The 23,877-nt window shown below is 46.7% G+C and overlaps 1 protein-coding gene and 1 pseudogene across 1 annotated transcript in view; one reads left to right on the top strand and one right to left on the bottom strand.

Moving 5' to 3' along the window:
• Positions 1 to 23,877, top strand: part of ATP5MK (ATP synthase membrane subunit k) — a 259,560-nt gene that overhangs the window by 177,204 nt on the left and 58,479 nt on the right. The window lies entirely within an intron of this gene.
• On the bottom strand, positions 319 to 23,877 carry LOC126033434 (protein RRP5 homolog; annotated as a pseudogene).

Raw genomic sequence — 23,877 nt, 5'->3', positions numbered from 1 at the left:
TGTGTCTACACAAAGGGAAGATTTCATTCTTATAGAATCATCCCAGTATTGCCAAGAAAGCAGCACTTAAGAGTCTGTAGACATGGGCCTGGAGAGATAGCACAGCAGTGTTTGCCTTGCAAGCAGCCAATCCAGGACCAAAGGTGGTTGGTTCGAATCCCGGTATCCCACATGGTACCCCGTGCCTGCCAGGAGCTATTTCTGAGTACACAACCAGGAGTAACCCCTGATTGCCACCGGGTGTGACCCAAAAACCAAAAAAAAAAAAAAAAAAGAGTTTGTAGACACCACCAGCCCCATAGCTCAGAATCCAAGATGCTAGTTTTTCAGCACTGAGCTCCTGGCCTTCACATACTCTAGCGCCTTGGCCTTCACAGCCTGCACATCCTTCTCGGTGCCGTGCTGCTTCTCGTAGACCAGGTAGTGGTTCCCATTCTCTTGGGAACCAGGCTCAGATGAATGACCTGCTTGAGGATGTCCCTGTGGGAAAGAGACAGTGGCATTGACTTCGCAGCAACCACATGGTGAAGGTCTGGTGCCAGGCCCTGCTGTGGCCACTTCTAATTATGCCACCATCCATCAAAGATAGCATCAAGGGGCCTAGAGTTCTTATAGTGGTGAGGCACTTGCCAGTAACCAGAGGCCCCAGTTCTTGTGAGCACCACATGATCCTGCTATGTCAACTAGCCCAAAATAATAACAAAATATGACTTTGACCACCATCACTGGGGGTCAGGAAATAGTACAGGGTTCGGTTCCCAATACTACATGATCCCCTGAACATTGCTGGGGGTGTCCCTAGAGGTTCCTGGCACTATTGATTGCCTAGTTGGCTAATGATAACTGGTGAGGCCCACAGAACACCTGAGCACCACCTGAGTGGGCCACAGAATAAAAATTAAAATGGAAATAGCAGAATACATTATGTATTCTGGATGGAGAGATGCAAACAAACTCCCCAGTGGCCACCCAGACCCTAAACCCAGGAGGCTAGAGGAGAGTCAGGACAGTTCCAGGATGGGACTTAGACTTAGGGAGCACCTAGTACAAAAGAGTTGTCTGAAGCCATGTCAGCCCAGCCTCTCCTCCCTCCAGTGTGTGAGGACTGGGGGACACCTGGGAGATGAAGCCTGTGGCTGTTTTCTATAATGAGCACCAGACACAGGTTACATCATCTCCAGAGAAACTCCCAGACCAGGGCTCCCCAACACAAAACCGAAGCCAGCCCCAAAAGGCAGAGAAGGGAAGTTGGGAAAGCAGATGGCAGGAACCTGAGATCAGGTCCAAGCAGATTTTCAAGGGGAAAAAAGGGGGCAAAGGGTGAGTTTGGGGAGAAGGATAGGAGCAGAACCAACAACACAGGGCCTACGATCCAGCCTTCTGAACCTTAAAACTGGGTCCCAGTGTGTGTGACCCCTTTCTGGACTCCCTTCTGGCTACTGTACTTGATGGTCATGTCGATATAGACTGACCAGATATCAGTGCGCTTTGGGTACATGCTCAGCGTGTTTTCGAACATGGCCTTGTCACACTCGGTGTCTCTCAGCTGGAACTCAAGCTGAGCAAACTTGACCATCATATCTACATATGCAGGGAGAGGATAGACCCTCAGACATGGTAAGCAGAGGGGTGTCCCCCAGACCCATGCCACTCAGGCAATGGTTACAACCAAGAAGAGATGAGGACTGACACAAGGTCTCTGTCCCCCTCAAGATACTGCTCCTCACAGGGGAGAAAATCCCAACCCGGGCCCAAATGGCACTGAGAGAGTGAGAGATGGGCTACAGCACTGCCCCTTGGCAGGCAGGCACTCAAGGGCCGGCTGCATGGTGCGGTGGCTGGCGTCAGCCTGGCCCCACCTCAACAGGAAGCCACCATACTGGATCCAGACAGCTTTCTCCTGCCAGAAACGCTTCCGCATTCAGTTGTACAGGTCACCAGCTTCCTGAATGTTAGGTGGCAAGGGAGACTTATGAGAAACAGGATGGGGCAGGAAGCTCATGAGAAACTGGGGTGAGGTTTCCATGCAGGGCAGGAGCAAGGAGCCCTCCAGGACTGTACATCTCTGCTCACCCCATGCCTGCTAGCAGGTTTATGATCAGAGGAGCTGTCCATGGAGTCAGCTCAAAGGGCTGAGCACAAGGCTCTGCATGCAGGAGCCTGGGTTTCATCCCAGTAACTGAGCACTGTGAGGTGGATTCAACTCTCCATGTACCCCCAAAAAGCACATGAGAGGAAAAAGGGGATTCTCAGCTGAGTATGCCCAGAGGTCTGAAGAGCCTTCAACTTTCCCCACTTCTCCCAGGATTCCCAGGCAGAGGTAAAGAAATGGCTCCTTCCCTGGGAATAATGAGTGAGGTTGGGCCTGGGCACAGCCCACCTGAAATTTCTCGACTTAGTGTAGATGTCAGCCAGGTGAGAAGACTTTGAGAGGCTCGTTGTACTGCAGAGCCCACTCGAACACCTTTGTCAGGGCCTCCGGGGATCTTTACATGTTCTCCAGGTTCAGCAGAGCCACCCACACGTTCAGCTTCTCCTGCTCCTCCCTGGGGAACACTGGCACCTTAGTACCTAGATGGCTCCCAAACCCGGCACCCACAGCCCTGGCCCCCAGCCCCAGTGCAGCTCATGGGTGGGAGAAACCAGGACACCACTGATCAGGGTAGAATGTCCATCCCAGGAAGGATGTCCACTGAGCGCCCAGGTCCCAGCTGGAAGTAGCTACCTGTACTCTAGCTCCTTACTAGACCAAGAGCTACTCAAACATTTCCTCCCTGCCCATGTACCCTCGGAGTGCTTCTTCCTGCCTGGGAAACAGCTATGAGCCCTTAAAGAGCCTATCTCTGCCATGAGCCATCAAAGCACATTTCTCTGCAAGGGAAATGGACACAGCAACTGCACCCTGGCCTGTTCTCTCCTGCTCCCAGCAGCCCTTAGTTGCAGGGGTCTCAAACTCAATTTACCTGCGGGCCACAGGAGGCAAAGTCGGGGTGATCCTTGAGTGCAAAGTCAGTAGTAAGCCTTGAACATTAGGGGGTGTGACCCAAACAACTAAAACAAAACAAAACAGATCCCTCTAGAGCAGGGCCATAAAATGTTGTACGGAGGGCCGCAAATGGCCCAAGAGCCACAAGTTTGAGACCCCTGGAAGGGAATCACTCTGCAATGTGTCCCTTAGCTACCTCAGTGAAGGGAAATAAAGGCAAGGCTCCAGAGATGCTCAACGTGCTGGAGTATAGGCTCTGCACAGTGGGGAGCAGATCCCAGGCACTAAGCACTAGCAGGTATGGCCCCAGGACCTTGTGTCTATACATAAGTGTGCACATATACATGAACAGATCCAACCCTGATCTCTGGAGTCCATGAGCCCTACAGCAGCAGTACTGCCTGTGAGTGGCCCCAGTAGCTGCCCTCCCTGGGAGAAGGCCCCCTAATTAGAGACCTGAAGGAGATGGTCTTGAGTGCCCTCTTGGCCATGACCCGGCCTTTTTGATCTCTGGCCTGCAGGTGGAAGGGCACGTATTGCACTCACAGGACGGAGAAGTTCGGGTAGCTGAGCAGGAGGCAGACAAAATTGTCTGCAGACTCAGGATGCCAGCCCGGGCCCATAAGCATCTCCTCAAGGCATGCCAGGTCCTTCTCTGCCTGCCACTTCTCCAGCACCTGCTCCTTCATGCTCTTCTGCAGAGAGAGGTGCTAGTTTCTCCTTGGTTATCTCAACCCCATTCCTACCCCCTAGAAGCAACTCCCAGAGCAGTGAAGCATCTCCATAAATACAACACCATGGTCTGTTGCAGCTGCACGTCCTCCTCACTGTCTGAGCTTTCTGCTAGGGGCAGCAATGCTGGGGTCAGTGAGTCCAGCCCCATGTCCCACATGAAAGTGATATGACACCTCCGCCAATATGGCACATGGCACCTGGCACCTTCGTAGGCCAGGCTGACTTCTCCTGTGGGAATCAAAGGCATAAGAGGGTAAATGTGCTCACCAAGTGAGTCCTCTTCTTGCCCACCAGGGTCAGGCCAGAACCCAGTTCTTTGGGTACTTCACAGTAACAAACACAAGCTTCCACACAAGCAAGATTCAAAACCCTGTGCACAAACACTCTCTTTCTCTTTCCCTCTCTCTCTCTTTCTCTCTCTCTCAATACACACACATGCATACACACAACAAACACATATAAACACATTCACACATAAATGCTCACACATGCATGCAATACATACAACACTCACTCACTCACTCACAGTCACACCCTGTGCTTACGTCAATAGTGATGTCAGAGGACACAGATTCAGGAAAGCTCAGCCTCCCTCTAGTTCCTCCTTTGCCTTCTCCAGGCAAAATGTGAGGTCCCTGTGCTCTAGGACAGCAGAGGAAGGAGCAGCCCCAACCCCATGGCCTCCATGGCCCTCTTGTCCACCATATCCCTCCTAGACCCCCATTCTCCTCACCTTGGGCAGTGTGCTCCTCTCTCCTATCTTTTCGTCGCCCTGCAGTGGTAAACTTCCACCCCGCTGTCCTCCTCCTCAGATTGGGAGGCTTACTTCTGCTTTGTCTCCACTTCCTGAGATGGTGGGACCAGTGAGTGAGTGAGTGAGTGACAGGGGTTCGACCTCTCCAGCATTTCTATCAGGAGGAGGTCGAGACTGCTGACTGGCTTGGGTGGCCTTGGTTTGGGAGCCAAACCCAGCAGGCCCTGGGGACCACGTGGTTCTGGGAGTTAAATCCAGGGTCTGCATGCACAGCCAGTGCTGTGCATGTTTATCCCACCTGAATGATCAGAACCACCCACACCTGGAATGGGCATGTAGAGGAGTCTGCCTGGGGGAGAGAGGGGATGAGAAGGACAGTTAGAGAGAGAAGAGAGAGGTGGCAAGGAAGGATAAAGAGCAGCTGAAAGGGAGACAGAGAGCTCCTGAGAGCAGAGGAGGAGGGTGACAGAGCAACTGCTTAGCTTATAAGTCAGGTGCACAGAGCGGTTTAGGGCCTTGTCATAAAGTTGGATTTCTCCTAAAACTATCTGACTGCTCTGTGAATTTTCCATCCTCACCCTGCAACCTTCAGAACGACCATAGGGGCTGCAGGAGCCGAACAAAGCCGAGAAAAGCCACACCAGCTTTTTCACCAACACTAGGGCTCATTAATTTATATTAAAATAACAACTTTACAGGGGCTGTAGAGGTGGCGCTCTAGCGTGTAAGGTGTCTGCCTTGCAAGCTCTAGCCAAGGAAGGACGGTGGTTCGATCCCCCCCGGCATTCCGTATGGTCCCCTCAAGCCAGGGGAGATTTCTGAGCGCTTAGCCAGGAGTAACCCTTGAGCATCAAACAGGTGTGGCCCAAAAACAAACGAGAAAAAAAAAAAACTCTACAAGACTATCTTAATGACTTTTTGTTCAGAGACAGCAACAAAGTCTATTGCAACTTCAGCAACTCGAAAAGGGATTTTTTGAATGTACATGTATATGGAAATTACCACCAGTGCTGATAATTCATTTGAAATACTTTACTTTTGATGGCAAGCAAATTAGAAAACTAAAAACTTTTGTGGATTTTCCTTTAGAAGACTTCAATTTATCAAAATTCACCCCAGAGTCAAAAAACAAGACTGAGAAATACAATTTATCATGAGTTTCAAACCATTATGGTGAAATTTATTTCAGACATTGTACATCGTGTTGTAAAAATGCTCCAGACAATATTGAATTAAATTTGAAGACAGGAAGATCAAAAGAGTCTTCAACAGCTTACCTTCTCTTTTATACTTCACAGAGACTTCCAATGACTGATTCAACTTTTTCCAGCTAATTATTTTCCTTCTTTTAGTCTCTATTAATGCTCTTTCACTTTTTCTACAGATATGATTGCAGACAAGGTTTGAAAGCTCTGGACACACACTTCAGTGATCCTCCTGGTGAATTTCTGTCATGTTTTTTATATTTTCCTTGATTGCATTTACTTATGATTTCTACATAATCATATTTTTTTCTTCACAGGGATCTCTCATAAAAGGACTTTACATTTGTTAATGCTGGTCAATGTCATAATATTATGATATATTCTTATATTCAGTTTTAAATTTTATAGTCTTCTAATATTTCTCCTTCCTTTTTCCTGTTTGGTTTGCAGGATAGAAACTGGACATGTACTTTTGATGAAACAATACTTTTTTTATAAGGACTCCTTTTTCAGTGCTCTTTAACAATTCTCAATTTATTACAGATTTACAGTTCACTGTTGTAAATAGTATTCTCCATGCCTGTTTTATACATAAAATTCTCTATCATATCTGCTTTTCTTGACTTTTGAAAGAAATTTTTATGATTTTAAAGTAATTTGTAGTTTGCCGGCTATTATACTTTGAAGCACTTTAAACTGTTCCAGATGGCTTTTTCATTTGTTACCCTTAGATCCATTTCTTTTTTTTTTTTTTTTTTTTTTTTTGGGCCACACCCTGTGACGCTCAGGGGTTACTTCTGGCTGTGTGCTCAGAAGTTGCTCCTGGCTTCTTGGGGGACCATACGGGACGCCGGGGGATCGAACCGCGGTCCGTCCTAGGCTAGCGCAGGCAAGGCAGGCACCTTACCTCCAGCGCCACCACCCGGCCCCCCTTAGATCCATTTCAATTGAAATTTTGGTTAAATATGGGTGTATGCATGTGATGGCACCTGTATGTCTGTTCATAGTTTGTACTGTCTTTTGTCCGTCTGTATTGTATATATTGTATATAGCCTTTTCTTCTGCACTTCTCCCTCAACTGATTGATGCTTTCTGCCAGAACTAATCCTCTCTTCCCTCAGCATTTAATTTGCTCTATACAGAAACTCCTCCTCTCCTACAGGTATCTCCTCCATAGATGCTACAAGCTTCTGGTTTGGGTCTTTTGAAGAGACCCACGGCTTTCAGAGTTCTGCTTGCCAATAACAGTTATGAACCATTTGCTCAAACTCCTCAAGACTCTGTTGATGGCTGAAAAGGCTTTCCAGATTTTTCCAAATAGACTCAAAGAATATATAGACCTCTTGAGCATATTTAATATGGGTGTTTTTCTTTGACTTGTATATGCCTCTACTTCCTCTTTTCTCATGTAATTATAGTTCTCCCTTCATTTTTAATTTTACTTATATGACTCTAGGTTACAATTTCTAGCTTTTTTATTGCATAAAGTCAGTTATTATTTCTGTTGATTTATTATCATCATCCCAATTAGTCTCCTTTGTATTTCGTGGCAAGATTTTTGCATGGGTGTATTAAATTGGAAAAATTGTAGTTACAGAAAGGAATATCAATCTTTTAGGTGTGGAGCCTCACATATTTTCTTGAAACACCTGAAAGATTTTGTATTGGTATTTTGACTGAAGCTCTCATCAATCAAGAATCAGCAAAAGTCCCCTATACCTTGTACCTCATTTTTCAGATTTATCATGGATTTCTGCATGTATTCTGAATGAAGAGCTTGAAAAATCTTTTTCTTCTTCCGTGATAACCCAAGTAACCATCAGTAACCATCAGATACTGCAGTTTTATCTCCAGTGACATTTGGCATGCATCTACCATCTTCTAGAAACAATCTCAAAACTGTGCCCTAACACGGGTATGTTTCATGTTCGTGCAGGCTTCCCTGAAAGGTTCGGGCGTCCTAATCTAGCTGCCCGACACAGAGGAATGAAGAGGCTGAGGCCCCAGCAAATGCTCCGGTGAATTCTTTTATTCTGGTATACCAGGGTCTCAAGCTTACTCCCAACGGAGCAGAGGCAAAAAGACCTCATGGTCCCGTTGGCCCCTCCTTCTATAAGATGGGAAGTGGGAGGGGAAGGAAGGAGTGACGCCACTTCCTTGAGGGCTGGACTTCCGCTATGGTAACATGAATCATTAGTGAGGTAAGGGTAAAGGCGGAACTTCCGCTACGATAACACAAATCATTGGTGAGGTAGGGGTAAAGGCGGGACTTCCTTTTCGCTAGCAAGCTCGTGAACATGTAGTCCTTACAAAATGGTGTCCCTTTCCTAGTTAGAACCTGAGTGAAACCTGGCATGAGGTTTTTTTTGTTTGTTTGTTTTAATTCCTTTTCATCTCCCCACTTCTTGTAGGAGGCTTCTAATCCTAGAAGCCAATGTGATCAGGGGCCTCCATTTCCTGATATTCCCGGTCAGAATTATCTACGTGAACTAATTCTTGGTATTGTTGGTGTAATACCTTAAGTTTAACTTCCCCAACCTGGGCTCGTATGAACGTAGTGAGGCGATTGATTATGCATGGGCCAATGGCTACCAGAAGTAAAAGGCCCAGAAGGGGCCCCAGTAGGAGTATTAGATAGGGGAGAATCCCACCCCATAAAGACCATAAGGGACCGTCTAATAGCTGTTTTCTTTTTTGGGGCCAGCTCTTCTTGATGGTGTATAATTCTGTCTCGCACTATTCCTGACTTGTTAGTATAAAAACAACATTTTTCTTGCAAGGCGATGCAAAGCCCTCCTTGCTCTGCCAAGATCAAATCTAACCCTCGTCTGTTTTGTAATACCACTTCAGCCACGGAGTCGAGCTGGTCCAGCACATCATTAATAGATTTATAAACTGTCTCCACATCTGAAATTAATTTTTGCGAGAGTTTGTTATATCTGTCTAGTGATATGGCTAGCCCTGCACTCCTGGTTGCTAGTCCACCTGCTACCCCGAGCCCTACCAGTAGGGGCAGGAACACTACAGCTCATCAAGACCGATGGGTACCGCCTAAGGGATCTATGCTAGGCAGAGGGATGGGCTCTGTCCCCGGGATAATGTCAATGTTGGGGAGCACTAATGCTGGGACGCATATTCCAGTCCAGTTCTGGGGAAAAAGAGAGTAAGCCAAATTTCCACCACATATTCATACCCATCCCGGAGGTAAGCACCCTGGGCTAAGGGGGAGGGGGGACAGGTAGGACTTTTGATCACTGAGCAGTTCCTACCTGACCCATGTTTATAGATTCAGATTCAGTGTCATTATGTGAATAGCAAACAGAAGATTTAAAGCTAGAAGGGACTACCTTACAACTAAAAGAAGCAAAGGTTAGATTATCTAGTCAGACAGGGACAGCCAGAGGCCAATTCCCCCACCCCGAAGAGGGAAGCAAAGGCTGAGGTTTTGCTTTACACACCCATTCTGGCTCCCCCACCCCCACATGGGAAGAAGTAGGGGACCGGAGGTAAGCAGTTCTAGTTTCACAGTCTACTGATCAAGTGTACAGAAGCCTACTGTTGAGTTGATGCCCCCCCCCTGCAGTCACAGGGGTTTTCATATAGTCTTTTTACCAGTTCATTCGGGTGTATGACCTGATCGAGTCCTCCCTCAGCAAGTGCCAGGGAGAGCATTGCCAGAGTCAGTGAGCGCATCAGAGCTGAAGTGTGCCCACTGGACCCGAATCTTGAGGGGATTCTCAGTGCGCTCCACTTTCCACTCATCATGATTGAGATCAGCAGGGACAGGTTTTAGATGGAAGGTGTGAACCCAGGAAGCATGCCGTTCACCTTAACAGCAGTCAGGGTGATCAGAAGGATCCTTTCCACCTAGGCTCTAGTGTCTGCAAGCAGTGCCATCTTACCAGGACCTGGTCTCCCGGCTTCTGGGGTTCATATGCCTGTCTGAGTTTCTTTCAGACTTGGCTTTGTAGGGCATCAATGGCAGCCGGCTGAGCTGCTAGGAGAGTGGAAGGGGGAGATAAAAACATCATAAGGCTTAAAAAGCATTTGCACTGAGGGGGGGGGCGCCATATGGTTGCTGCTGTAGGAAGACTAGGACTTTTATTCTGGTCCTATGAGCTGACTCAGCTGGATCGTCAGGGTTTTCTTATAAGCTGTGAATTCCACCACGAAGATAAGGAGGTTTCTGATTCCTTTTCTTCAATCCTGCAACTTAAACAGCTGTTGGGGTGGAGAGAACAATAGAGCCCTAAACTCCAGTTGCCTTTCCTGCACTGGGTCAAACAGAGATGAAGAAATTTCATATTTAGTGTTAATTGTCTTACTTTTAACATTACCAAAGGAAGCATAATTTTTGCTTCTTCCCTTCTACCACCCATCTTTATTAAATGCTAGGGTTGGTTTATTTTTGCTACCTGCTTTAACCTCTGGGATAGATAGGCATAATGTTATCTTTAGTTGTTAACTTGGCTTATTAATTCCTGTGGCCTTTTTTTCCTATTTCCCTCATAACTTTTCCTGATGACCATTTTGCTTCATGTTTTTCCTAGAGATTTCATCACCCTAGAAGTCATTAGAGGAACGTGGTCGAAGATCAATTTTCTGTAGCTACTTCAGACTGACAGGGGACTGCAGTCTCAATCTCTAGATAGGGTGAAATCTCATATTTTCCTAAAGGAGAAGTTAACTGGTTCTCTTTTGCAGTCTTAACACCTGAAAAGGATCAGATCAATTATACAGGGGAATATTACTTAACCCACTCAGGCCCTGGAGCAGTAAATAGTACAACTTGAATGACACAGCTGTCTTTATTGTCTGTAATGATAGCACAAATTAAACAACAGAAAACAAAGCAGTATAGCATTATCAATAAACACAGCTCTGAGTTACTTTAGCCAGACTAACGTTTGCATTTACAGTTTATGATCTGGTACAGTACAACTAGTAAGAACATTTTTACATGTTACTTAAAAGAAGTGGGTTTTGAGTTAGGCCCACTAGAATATTAATTAGCTACCAAAAATAGTTTTTCTCTCCACCTTTACCTTGTACCTTACCAGATATTTAAATAACTTGGCTTTTTCCTTTGCACATATACAGCACTGTTGGAGAAATTTCCATCCCCATTACTTAGAGCTTTTCTGAGGATAGGTTGTAGACACAGCAGGTTTGTCACGTCACAGTCACTCAGGTTTGGCTGATGAGTTGGTCAGTTCAGCATGAGGATCTTGTGGCTGGCCGTGGGCATCTCACCCTCTGTAGGAATTTTCAGAGGTGATTTGTCTGTTCCACTCCTCTCCAGGTTTGGAAGAGACTGACCTCGAATTCTCTTTCTCTTGAGATTGAGGGTGGAGGGTGAGAGCAGGGCCCACAGGCTGTGGTCAGTTAGTGCTGCTCCAGAATCTTCTAGGAAATCTTCAATTTCCTTACTCAGGCCATTTATCTCGGTCTCTTTCTGGTCTTTACAGCCAAATGCTTAAGGGTGCCTGCTTGTCACACAACCTCAACTCCAATTATTCCTCTGAAAGAGGGCTTTGGGGTCCCCTCACTAATTTTAGGATTTTCTGTCTGCATGGGGATCACTCTTCATGCAGAGAGGAAAGCCACCTGCTTGTATCTTGTGCAAAGCAACATGATGCCGTGACATAAAATGGTACTAAAAGGTTCTAGAAGAGAAAAAACAAATATTACTTAAATTACTCAGAAAATTCTAGAATCTTTTTTACAACGAAATCTTTCATATATATATATATATATATATATATATATATATATATATATATATATATATATATATTTAAAACCATGACCATTTTTACAAAGCCTTCTGTGATACAAATATTAATGTTCTTGGTAACAAATAATGAAAAATTGTACAATAATATTTTAATTATGCTTAACTTTACATATAGAAATTTACTTAGTCTTCTGACCTCGGTTTACAGGCAGAAGACACCAGCAATTCACATTACACAAATTAATTCTAAAAACCAGAAAGAATGAATGCTCACTACTTCTGGCAGAGCATGCTCAAAAACATTTACACTTTTTTATGTTAACCTAAAGACATATCAATAATCATTTAGTTTGATTATACAGATTTTTCCTAGTACACATTTTTAATTTCTTTTGCACCACTTTCCTTTCTACTTTCAAGGCAAATGCCCTACCATCCAGCTCCTTCTCTTCTTCCTTTTTTTTTTAACTTCTCCACTCATCCTTTGGGAGTAGTTTTGCTGCTAAAAACCTCCATGTGCACCAAACTCAGACTAGAACTTAGCTTAGGGCCCTAGGAACAGAGCTTTAAATTGTCTGAGCAGGACCAGATTTTATTGATTCCTTTTTCTTTAGGTATTCACAACCTAGTACCATCAAGATTTTTACATTAAGCTACCTTAAAATCCACCACTAAATTTGATGAGGTAAATTCGACACGTAATTGAGATACTGTAACAATAACATGCATCCACAAAGTTAACAATATTGTTTAAAAAAAAAAACAACTGGGCCCGGAGAGATAGCACAGCAGCGTTTGCCTTGCAAGCAGCCGATCCAGGACCAAAGGTGGTTGGTTCGAATCCCAGTGTCCCATATGGTCTCCCGTGCCTGCCAGGAGCTATTTCTAAGCAGATAGCCAGGAGTAACCCCTGAGCATCGCCGGGTGTGGCCCAAAAAAACAAAAAAACAAAAAAACAAAAAAAAAAAACAACCACAATAATCTGCAACACCCTAATTATTCATTTTAAGAAACCTTTAAGTTAGAAATTTAAATGCATTGGACGATAACTTGCCTGAAGCCTAGAGTTGGTCTTATGCCAGGAAATTTCAGGGGTAGGATCTCTTTGTATTTAGGCCAAGGTTATTCCTTTCCATGCCTCTCATAGTTTGGTGGGCCTATGCAAACAACAATTGCCATTCTAACACCGTTTTTACTGTGCTCCTTTGACTCTAATACTTAAAAAAAAACCACTTAAAATTTGAGGTTAACTTAAGCTAATATGCATGTACATAGAAATGTAAAAAATATGATGCCTCTAATGTTTAAGGAGTTACATAAGTTTTATGGCTTTAGATTGCCTTGTGTGCTGGTAAGAAATATTATAATGTGTTACAATCTGGGGACTTGAGGGACAAAGTAATTGTACATGGATTCTGTTTTATTTATCTTAATGTTCTTTGGCTGAAAATTCAAAGTTAAGATATCAGCAAGGGGTCTTCTTCTGAGAATTATGTTATGGGTGATTGTCCTTCCACTGTAACTTTACCTTGTCCTCTTTCTTTGCATCTTTTGTTCTCATAATTCAAAATAAAAAATTAAAAAAGAAAAAGAAATTTAAATGTTCAAAAATTTTTTGACTTCCAAACCATTAGCTAAAATTTTCTTTGATATGTAAAAGACCCACTGGAATTACTTTGCCTACACCCACATTTTTCAGCCAGGTGAGTCTGGGAGGACAATAGCCTTTGCCTTGGGGCTTAGTGAATACCTTCAGGCTGGAGAGTTTAAAAAAAAGCACCTTTTTTTTTTCCAGCTAGAAAAAAAGTGGCCAGTTGCTCTCATTTCTTTTTGGCCTTAACACATGGCAGGAAAGTTGGGCAATCGCAAAGTCCAGAAATTCTCCAGGGAAAATTTATCCTCAATGGCCATTGAGAAATCTGGGGTTTGCGATTTCCGACACCCTCCGCCATGTCCCTAGAGTTTCTTTCCATGGTCAGACCAAAGAAAAACGTAGAACACACAGAAAAAAAACAGACAGACAGTGGCGCCACACTGGAACAACCCCAACGAATGCATTCAAGTAATTTCTGCCCAATGTTCCAGTGTCAGAGTAAGTGGGGTGGATTGACTTTGCCTCATTTTAGCGAGTTTGAAATTTTCTATCACAGTGGCTAATACAGCAAATCACTAGGATGAAAAATATTCCAGAGCCTATGACAATATGAAGGGCAAGCGACCCAGAGAAGTGCAATTTGAAATACAACCATAGAAAAAGAAAATGGGGGCCCGGAGAGATAGCACAGTGGCGTTTGCCTTGCAAGCAGCCGATCCAGGACCACAGGTGGTTGGTTCGAATCCCAGTGTTCCATATGGTCCCCCATGCCTGCCAGGAGCTATTTCTGAGCAGACAGCCAGGAGTAACCCCTGAGCACTGCCGGGTGTGGCCCAAAAACCAAAAAAACAACAACAACAAAAATGGGAAGAAATCAAACTTGTAGAATCGCCACGAAGGTGGACAGACAAAGGAGGCAGTCAGAGGGGAGTCAAACGAACATTCAGAGGCACAACTGTAAAATTCACAGCATAATTCTTGACTGTAAATACCAACAATAAATCCAAGACAGACGGCAATGCCAATAACAACCAAGTTCTTTTGAGCTCCACAAATCACAGGCAGACAACCTCTCCCAGCAGCCCGGGAACGTCTTCCCACTGCTCTTAGTGATCCCCTGGGGTGCCTCCAGAGTTGTGACGTTTAGCACCAGAGCTCGTCAGCTCACTACTACTCAGATTCCTCGTTGAGTAGGGGACTCGAACCCTCAGTCACAAAGTCTGCTACTACTCGGCTTCCATGTCGAGTAGAGAACTCATACCCTCAGTCACTAAGCCACCACAAAGTCTGCTTCCCTCTGGTCACAGAATACAACATAATCTTAGACTAAGACAGACACGAAGCAAAGAGCACTCACACACACACACACACACACACACACACACACACACACACAAACACATCAGAACTCACCAGGCCACCTGTTCAGGCAGGTTCCAGGCAGAATGAGGACTCCTGGCTGGCTCGCCAATGAAAGGTTTGGGCGTCCTAATCTAGCTGCCCAACGCAGAGAAATGAAGAGGCTGAGGCCCCAGCAAATGCTCCGGTGAATTCTTTTATTCTGGTATACCAGGGTCTCAAGCTTACTCCCAATGGAGCAGAGGCAAAAAGACCTCGTGGTCCCGTTGGTCCCTCCTTATATAAGATGGGAAGTGGGAGGGGAAGGAAGGAGTGATGCCACTTCCTTGAGGGCTGGACTTCCGCTACGATAACACGAATCATTGGTGAGGTAGGGGTAAAGGCAGGACTTCCTTTTCGCTAGCAAGCTCGTGAACATGTGATCCTTACAAAATGGTGTCCCTTTCCTAGTTAGAACCTGAGTGAAACCTGGCATGAGTTTGTTGTTGTTGTTGTTGTTGTTGTTGTTTTTATTCCTTTTCACCCCAGTGCATACCAACAAAACCCTTTCTTTATTCCCCTTTTGTTAGGAGTTCCCAGGAATCAACTCCATGTGTGATTAATCCCTGCACCCTTTCTCAAGAATGAAAAGGATTTTCATTCTTGTTTCTGGGCCCTGGGGGCTAGTCTAGCACAGTTCTGAGGACAGCTCCAGTACATGCTCAAGAGATGGGGTGCTGGGGATGAACCCCTACCTCCTGCATGTAAAGCCCTTCCTCCAGTCCTGAGCTGTCTCCTTGATCTTCTTCCCTCATCAGGGGCTCAAGGCCCTCCTGGCAAAGTCTTCTCCATCCTCATCCCCTCCCCCACTTCAGCAGACAGGTGTCCCCTTTCTCCCAGTTATTAAAGGGTCTCAGAAGGCAATGGAGGGGAAGAATGCATAGGAAGCGTGGAAACCGTCAAACTAACCTTTGTGTATGAGGTTCTGGATTCGACCCCAACATACCCCAAAACCAAGAAGAACAACAGTGCTATAGGGCTTGAGCCACGTGGATTGGTGAATGGGACTTGGATTTCCAGAAACTTGGGAGAGGGTGAGGCCTCTCTTCCCACTGTTTCAGCTCTGGGGTCCTTTCTGCAGTTAGGGGGAGAAAAGCAAAAGGCGTCCCTCCCCTCAGAGGGGAGTGTAGTGCCACATGGCTCAGTTTGATCTTGCGAGCCTGTGAAGCAGGAATGTGCCCTCACTATCTGACCGGAGGGAAAACTAAGGCTCAGGAAACATTCTGGGGACACTTTGAATCCTGCCCTGGAACCAGCACGGAATCCCTTCATCTTATTCTGGCAGCTCCTTCCACCCACATCCACATCAGGGCCTACCTGGGGGTCAGGTAAAGGGGGCAAATTGGGCTTCTGTTTCTTCTTTTGGTTGGTTGGTTTTGGGCCACTCCTGGCAGTGCTTAGGGATCACTCCTAGAGAGTTTGGGAGACCATAAACGCCGCCTGAATCCAACATGTATGCCCCACATGCACACTCAGGAGCCAGGATTTGCATCGTTTTCCTCTTCGATGACCATAGGGAGGCACAGGGATGGCTGAGTAATTTGAGTACATTTCCCTGGCAAATGCCCCACCTGGTGCTTCTCTGTTCAAGAAGTGGGGGCTGAAGGGCTAATGGGAGTGGTACCCTCAAGGCAGGGGAAGAGAGTTATTGATGGAACATCAGGTTCAGAGCCCCCACTCCACATCCTCTCCCTTGGGCTCCTATTCTAAACAATCCCTTGACTCCCCTGTATGAATATCTATTCAGGGGCCTGGGGGTATTGAGAGAGAGGGCAGGGGGCTGGAACTGTTTGATATGCCCTGAGAAGCAAGACCAGACACCCTATGTGAATCTCAATGTCTGAGGCTGCACCCAAACTCTGTTCTCCTGAGCTGCAAGCACCAAATCTCCCATGGGGTCCCCTAGAAAACCTCACTCTGCTCCTGGCCTTAGATCCAGGCAGCATATATGAACAACACCCCCAAATTCCATCTGAGGGTTTGGAGCAACAGTAGAGTGAGTAGGGTGTTTGTCTTACATGTGGGTGACCAACCCAAGAAGACAAGTCCTGTTCACCCTGCCCTAATCTGTATTCCATACAGCTTCTTCTTCTCCTCCTTTACCCTGTCGGTGGTAGCTGAGTGTTGTTTTAATAAAAATTAATGATTCCTAGAATTGATAGTGGATGGTGAGGCCTTTCTAGGCTAAGCCTTGCTTTTGCAGCCCCTATAGCATAGACTCTAGAGGGTCTGAGAGATACAGAGTGACGGTGGAGAAATCACAAAGCAGTTAGATGAAGTTTCAGGAAAAATCCAGCTTCATTACAAGGCCCTAACCACCATGTGCCACATGGCTTCGAAAGCTAAGCATCTTCTTTTCTGCTGCTCTATGATCCCTCCTCCTCTGTTCTCAGATGCTCTCTCTCCCTTTCAGCTGCTCTCCATCCTTCATACCGCATCTCTCCCCCTCACTCCCCCCTCCCCCTCCCTCTACCTTCCCCTCCCCCTCCCTTTCCCTCTCCCTCTTCCTCTCCCTCTCCTTATATCACTCCTATGCTCTCTTGCCTCCCATTTATTGAGATCCAATCAAAGCCCCTCCCCAGAGAGAGGGGAAAAAGCTAAATGAAAACCAATGTGAAGACAAGCCCAACAGAAAATAATTAAGATACAAATGAGAACTATTTGATACAAATGAGAACTGTAGAATAACATATCAATTATTGAGTCTTGGATGGTGATGGATGATGGTGAGATGGAAGGAGGGGCCTTTCTCTGCCAGGCCTGGCCACAAGCCTGCAATTCCCTCCACCCGGCAGGTCTGAGGGTTCAGGATAGCCTCCAGGAAAAGACTCACAGCAAACAGGTTTCAGGAGACATGAAGCTTTATTCAAGGCCCTAGCCACCTGGGCTAACCTTTTAAGCAAACTTCATAAGTAGTCCTGCATTCAAGCCTGTCTCTTCTCCCTCCATCCTGCTTCTCGCTGAATCTCTCACCCCTTGAATCCCCTTTACACCTCCCAGGCAATCCTTTTGTTACCTACCAAAGACCCCTCCCAGAAATGGGCAGTCTTACCATCAGGTAAGGTTATGCAGGAAGATGGGGGTGGGGTAACAGGAACTATTTCAAAGGCCTCAATTTACCTCATATTTCTCCCTTTCTAATTCTTTAAAAATGGATACAAAATAGGGGCTGGAGCAGTGGTGCAAATGGTAGGGCGTTTGCCTTGCTTGCTCTCACTTAGAAAAGACTGTGGTTCGATCCCCTGGTGTCTCATATGGTCCCCCCAAGCCAGGAGCAATTTCTGAGCGCATAGCCAGGAGTAACCCTTGAGTGTCACCGGTGTGGCCCAAAAAAAAAAAAAATTAATACAAAATAAAAAATAATAGGCTCTGAAAAGATAATGGAAAAACTAAACTAAAAAAATAGCAACCATTTGCAGAGGTGCATCAACAAGACAAATGTAAAGGTAAAAAGCTTAGGCCTAAAAACAGGGAGTTCTTACCCATAAATATGAGTCAAGGAACCAACTACAGGGTCTAGACTATTTCACAATCCCCAAAGTACATCTGTAAAGTTCTCAAAAAAAATTTTTTTTTAACCAGATGACAAAACCAGAATTCAGAGATCATGGATCTTGTGGATCTTGAAGATCTTATGAAGCAATTGAAGACTCACATGGTAATCCATAGTTAGAGATATTAGAAGGTGATGTAAAAAAGTCCACTTAGCAGGCAAGATGAAGTTTATTTTCAGTTTATATCTGGGGGAGGGTCAAAGCAATTCTAGCAGAACTGGGGGTATCCAAGAACAGAAAGAGCATAGTTGGGGTCAGGCAGACAGAAGGCCGAGTACCAGTGCTCAGTGATCAGTAAGTCCCTCTGAGCCTCCACATGTGTCTCTGTAGTGGAGACTAAAAGGCCTCAGCACTAAGCAGAAGAGAAAAGAAGAGAGAATCTGGAATGGGGTTTGGCACATGGTAGGATCTAAAAAAAATGAACATTGCGCTGGAGAGATAGCACAGTGAGGAAGGCACCTGCCCTGCACACAGCTGTACTGGGTTTGATTCGTGGCACCACATATAGTGCCCTAGCCTGCCAGGAGATCCCTGAGCACACAGCCAGGAATAAAAACCAAAAGACAACATCTCCCTCCAACCAAGGCCTCAGAGACTTCAGATACTGAAGTTCCAACTTACCATTCCTGAGATTTGAGCTATACTTCTGTCTTTGTTTCGGGTGGAAGGTCACACCTGGCCATGCTCAGGAGGCTCCAGGAGGTGCTTAGGGGGACCAAGCAAAAAGCACAGAGCTGAGAACAATGCCCCAGGACTCTTGTATGCAAAGCCTGCATTCCAGCTCTTTTGGGGTCGCACAGCTCCCTATAGGCCCTTAGGTGCTGATTTTCATTTTTCCCTCTGCTTAACTGCCTAAGATATGGTTTTGTGTTTTCTAGGTTTTTGTAGGGAAGTGAGGTTGTTGCTAGTGGTGGTTATTTATTTTGGAGATTTTTTGTTTGCTTGTTTGTTTATTTTTGGATCCATGCCTAAAAATGCTCAGAACTGACTCTAGGGTGGGTCTGGGGCCATATGTGGTGCCAGGGATTAAACCCAGGTTGGTCCTGTACAAGACAAGCATCCCATGTGCTATCCTATCTTTCAGACTCCTCTACCTGAGGTCTGAAGCAACACCAGGCTTAATTGAATGGGTTGGAGGCAGCACAGGAAGATGATTCATCCAGGATAAGAGGAGAAAGAGTGCCCAAGATCAGTCATGGCCTTAAGGGTCCTTCCCGTGACAACTTCTGCCTGGCATGAGTTGAGCCTAAGCTCTTGCAGGTCACTGGACAGTCTGCTCTGGAGGCTGCAGAGGCACCTCTCTGTCTTCTTCCTTGCCCTTGCTCTCTGTCCCCCACCCTCTGCCTATAGCTTTTGCTTTCCTACCCACAAACTTGCACTCCCACCCAGCCAGTCTTCCTCTTTTCTGGAGTGAAACTTTCTGAAGTCCTTGACTTCTGCATCTGAGCAAAGCGGGAAGGAGTCCACGGAGGCCACAGGTCTAAGCTTCCACCTCAAAGAGCCACTTGCCCACCTGTAGAGAAGATGATGAATGAACCCAACGATTCTCAAGGTAAGAAAGGGGTGAACCCTGCGGTATGACACAGAGGAGAGCAGGGCTGGTCCAGAGAACTGCTCCAGCTCTGGTCCCCTCTCTCATCACTCATTCCTCCTGGTTTCCACTCCCTGGCCAGAGTTTGGTCTCTTCTCAGCTCACCCCACCAGTGACCAGGCCCCTGGAATCCTATTTGAGCACTTGGGCATCACAGTATGTGCACATACAGTCTTAAAGCCATGAATGAGGCAGTAGAGATGATGGCACAGCAGGTAGGGCACTTGCCTTGCACAGGTGGCCAAACTGGGTTTGATCCCCAGCATCCCATTTGGTCCCCTGCACCCACCAGGAGTGATTCCTGAGTGCAGAGCCAGGAATAAGAACTAGCCTCACCAAGTGTGGCCCCAAAGCAAAAAACAAACAAATCCCATAAAGCCAAGTAGGGGGTCTGGAGCACAGCAGGTAAGGTGCATGCCTTGCACATGGCCAACCCGAGTTTGATCTTGAGCATTCCATAAGTTGTCTGAGCACTACTAGGAGTTATTCCTGAGTGCAGAGTCAGAAGTAACCCCTGAGCACTGCCAAGTGTGGCTCAAACACACCCTCCATCTCACCCCAGGCCAGAAAGTCAGAGGTAATGGGAGTGGCTGCTGGAAAGCACCAGGTGCTGAACCTCCACAACTCTTCCCAGAGAGCTAGTCCCGGGTTCACACACTCCCTCTGTAGCTGGAACCAGAACTCTCCTACAGCTCCTGGCTCCCCTGCCACCAAATTTGGCACTAGACCATCTGGCGGCCTCAGCAGTGAGCAGGAGTGTACAGGTTTAGAGAGGACCCCAAAGGAGGATGCTAGGAAGGTCCCCAACCTGTCTGCTGTCTGCTTTGGGTTTTTTCTTAGACTGGGAGATGGTCATACTCTGGCTACTGGCAACTAACTGTGTGGGTGGTGGTTGAGGAGAAATTGGGTTTAATGTGTCCCTGGAGTCAACATCACAGCCCAGACTGTCTGAACTTCTTGTTGCTGCTGGCTGGGTGCCTGGGCCCAGGTTCTGGGGAATAAGTTGCTGGGTAGGGAAGTGAAAAAGCAAGGAGAGAAGAAGGTTCTTCAGGGTCTTATGGGGAACAATTGGAAAGTCAGTGGAGACTGAAAAGATAAAGAATTCACTTCCGGGGCCTGAGCAGTGGCACAAGCGATAAGGCGTCTGTCTTGCCTGGGCTAGCCTAGGGCGATCCGAGGTTCGATCCCCTGGAATCCCATATGGCCCCCCAAGCCAGGAGTGATTTCTGAGTGCATAGCCAGGAGTAACCCCTGAGCATCACCGGGGGTGGCCCAAAAAAAAAAAAAAGGGCCCGGAGAGATAGCACAGCGGTGTTTGCCTTGCAAGCAGCCGATCCAGGACCAAAGGTGGTTGGTTCGAATCCCGGTGTCCCATATGGTCCCCCGTGCCTGCCAGGAGCTATTTCTGAGCAGACAGCCAGGAGTGGCCCCTGAGCACCGCCAGGTGTGGCCCAAAAAAACAAAAAAAAAAAAAAAAAAAAGAATTCACTTCCCTCCACACCCCTTGCCCATGTTCAGGCACTTATATATTTGCTGTTTACAATGCGGCAGATGTAGGGCTGAGCCCAGGTCTTCACAGGAATGAGGCGGGAGTTCTGCCTCAGGACCATATTTCCTACCAGACCCTGATTGGTGGGGCCATCATCTGCTCTTTGCAAGGAGTATCACCCCCTCTTCTCTCTCTGGTGTCATCCTGGAGTGCCAGCAGGATGAGAGATGAGGGACCATCACAGGCCTCTGCATGCCCTCTTGATGAATGAGGCCCAGATAAAACTCTGACATGGGCAGAAATCTGGAAGCAGAGCTTGAGGTCTCTGACGTGAAGCCTTCTCTGATCTCCAGGAGAGTGAAGGTGCCAGGATTCACCATCCACCCAAATCATCACTGGGTCATCTCCACCCGCCACACATCAAAACACTATTTATACCCCTGGGCTAGAGGCTGTGAGGAAAGGCTCTCCACAAAGTCTCACCCTTGTGCCCTTAGCAAGGTGGTTTGATTCGACCTTCAGTCCCAAAGGGCAGTGAGTGTCCCTCAGTCCCCACTGGAAGGACCCAGGGCCTTTCTGACCCCATCTGGAAAGAAAGTCATGAAAGCCACCAGGTTTGAGACAGGGAAGTTTGAGCTTGAGTCAGAGCTCTGCCACTGGTGAGCCACTGGCCCTTTTCTGAGTCAGGGGACCTAACAGATCAGTGAGGATAATTATGAGGTAGCTCAGATCTCCTGAGGATAAGAATGATGGCTCAGGTAGGACTGGGTGACCATCACTGACCCCAGGCCGAGGGTTCCAGCCTCCTTGTCAGCAAGACTTCATGAGCTATCCAGTGTCCCAGGTTAAGAGCAGACATTCCTGTCTCCTGCTACTCTAGAGTTGCCTGCTAGCCACCACAGTAGACAGGATGACCCAACCCAGCCAGCCATCAGACAACCACCAGCCTGTATTCCCTCCTAGAGGCCTTCAGCAGCAGCATCAACAATATTACCAAAAATGTACTATCCCTATTCTCCAAGAGAAAGAATGTGAGTATCTTCAATAGGTTGGTCGCCCTGGGCACGGTAAGCTGACAGGAGCTGTACTCCTGGCTGGCTTTCCACTGGCCATGTACACCAACCCAGAACTACCTGTACAGGTTGATGTCTATCGTGTTGCCTGCCCTGATGCTCTTCATCTTCAGCATCATTCTCAACAAGGAAGCCTGGCATTTGGCAGTGAACTGCCATTACCGAAAGGCCAAAAACACTTTCCTGCTCCTGAGCTCTATTATGGGCAAGGCAGCCATGGCCCCAGTCATCTAGTCTGTCATCTCCCTGCTGCACGTTAAGGTCTACATCTGTGTATTCAGCAAGTTTGTGGACCCAACCTCATTCTCAGCCAGAGAAGAGAAATTTCCTGTCACCAACGCCACCCAGATCCTCTGGCCAGGTTCCCTTGCATGAAGAATCTTCCAGGCAGAGGTCAGACATAAGCTCCTGCATGAGTTTCGGGGAAGGCTTTGCTAAGTTGGGACCCTCCTGTCCCTTCCCTGGGAGGTGGCAGGGGACTCAGTGTTCATACGGGAGCCCTCAGGAAGGTTCTAGACTTGGCCTAGTAATCAGCAGCAATCATAAGGCAGTGCTTGTTGGGAGGGACAAGAATAAGTTCCAGTTCCAATGAAGAGTTTTGTTCATTTTTGTGGTGCTGAGGTGAGACCCAGGACTCACATGTGCAAGACTATTGCACTATATCTCCCCAGATCCAAAGCAAGAGTTTTGTTTTGGGAGACCACACCTAGGAGTACATGGAACTGGGGTTGGCTGCTTAAAAGGAGGTACATGAACTCTGATACGTTTTTATGGGTGGTGGGTAGGGCTCACACTCGGATATGGTCAGAAATTTCTCCTGCCAGTGCACAGGGCACCATATGGGATGCTGGGGATCAAACCCAGGTTGGTCATGTGCAAGGCAAGTTCCCTATCTGCTGTACTATTGCTTTGGTCCCATCCACACACCCAATACTAGTTCTTGCTCTTAAGTGTACAAGAGTTTTACCTATGGGAGGGAGAGACAGTGACAATCAAAAGAAAACATGAACTTCTCCAAAGGGAAGAGAACTGAGAATATGGTAAAAGAAAGGAATTACACATTCCAAGTTGAAATGTAGGATACCCCAGAATGGTGATACCCCCAATTTGATTTTGCAAAGGGTATTTTGGGGGGGTGGGTGAACATACCTTGTTATGTTCAGGGGTTACTCTGACAAGGTACTCAGGAACCACTCCTGGTGGTGCTGGGAAATCATATGGTGTGCCAAGGATAGAAGCCAGGCAGGCCACATGGTAGACAAGTGCTTTACCTGCAGTACTACCATGTGGGTCCCTACAAAGTTAGTCTTATAGGGTTCCCCTCAAAATGCCCCTGCCCAAGGATTTCTGTACAGAGAAGAATCTGTAGCTCAGATACTGTCAAGGTGAAGAGAATCACTGGGAGTCTTCAACCTTCTCACAGCCTTTAGTTCCTGCTGAAGCTTCTTCCCTGGGCCATTCACACCTATGCAATTCAGTTTTATAGGCCCCATCTGCATCCAAGAAGGGGGTCCTGGTTTATGCCTTTGGCTCCTTTAGGGCTGATGTCATGCAGGGTTTTTTTTGTTTTGTTTTGTTTTGTTTTTTTTTTTAGATCGGAGCTCTCCATCCTTTCATTCCTGCCAATGCACCTGCCCTGCACATGGCCCATGGCCCAGCAGTTAGAATCAAGGCCTATAACCTTACCTCCAACTGCAGAGCAACATGGGCTGTGGTGACTACCACTTTAGTTTGGGCCTGTTGCTTCTCTGAAAAACCCAT

This window comes from Suncus etruscus, chromosome 17, assembly GCF_024139225.1.
Source record: "Suncus etruscus isolate mSunEtr1 chromosome 17, mSunEtr1.pri.cur, whole genome shotgun sequence".
In the NCBI taxonomy this organism is placed as follows: domain Eukaryota; kingdom Metazoa; phylum Chordata; class Mammalia; order Eulipotyphla; family Soricidae; genus Suncus; species Suncus etruscus.
The sequence above is the reverse complement of the archived record's forward strand: the minus strand, read 5'-3'. Positions and strand labels throughout refer to the sequence as shown.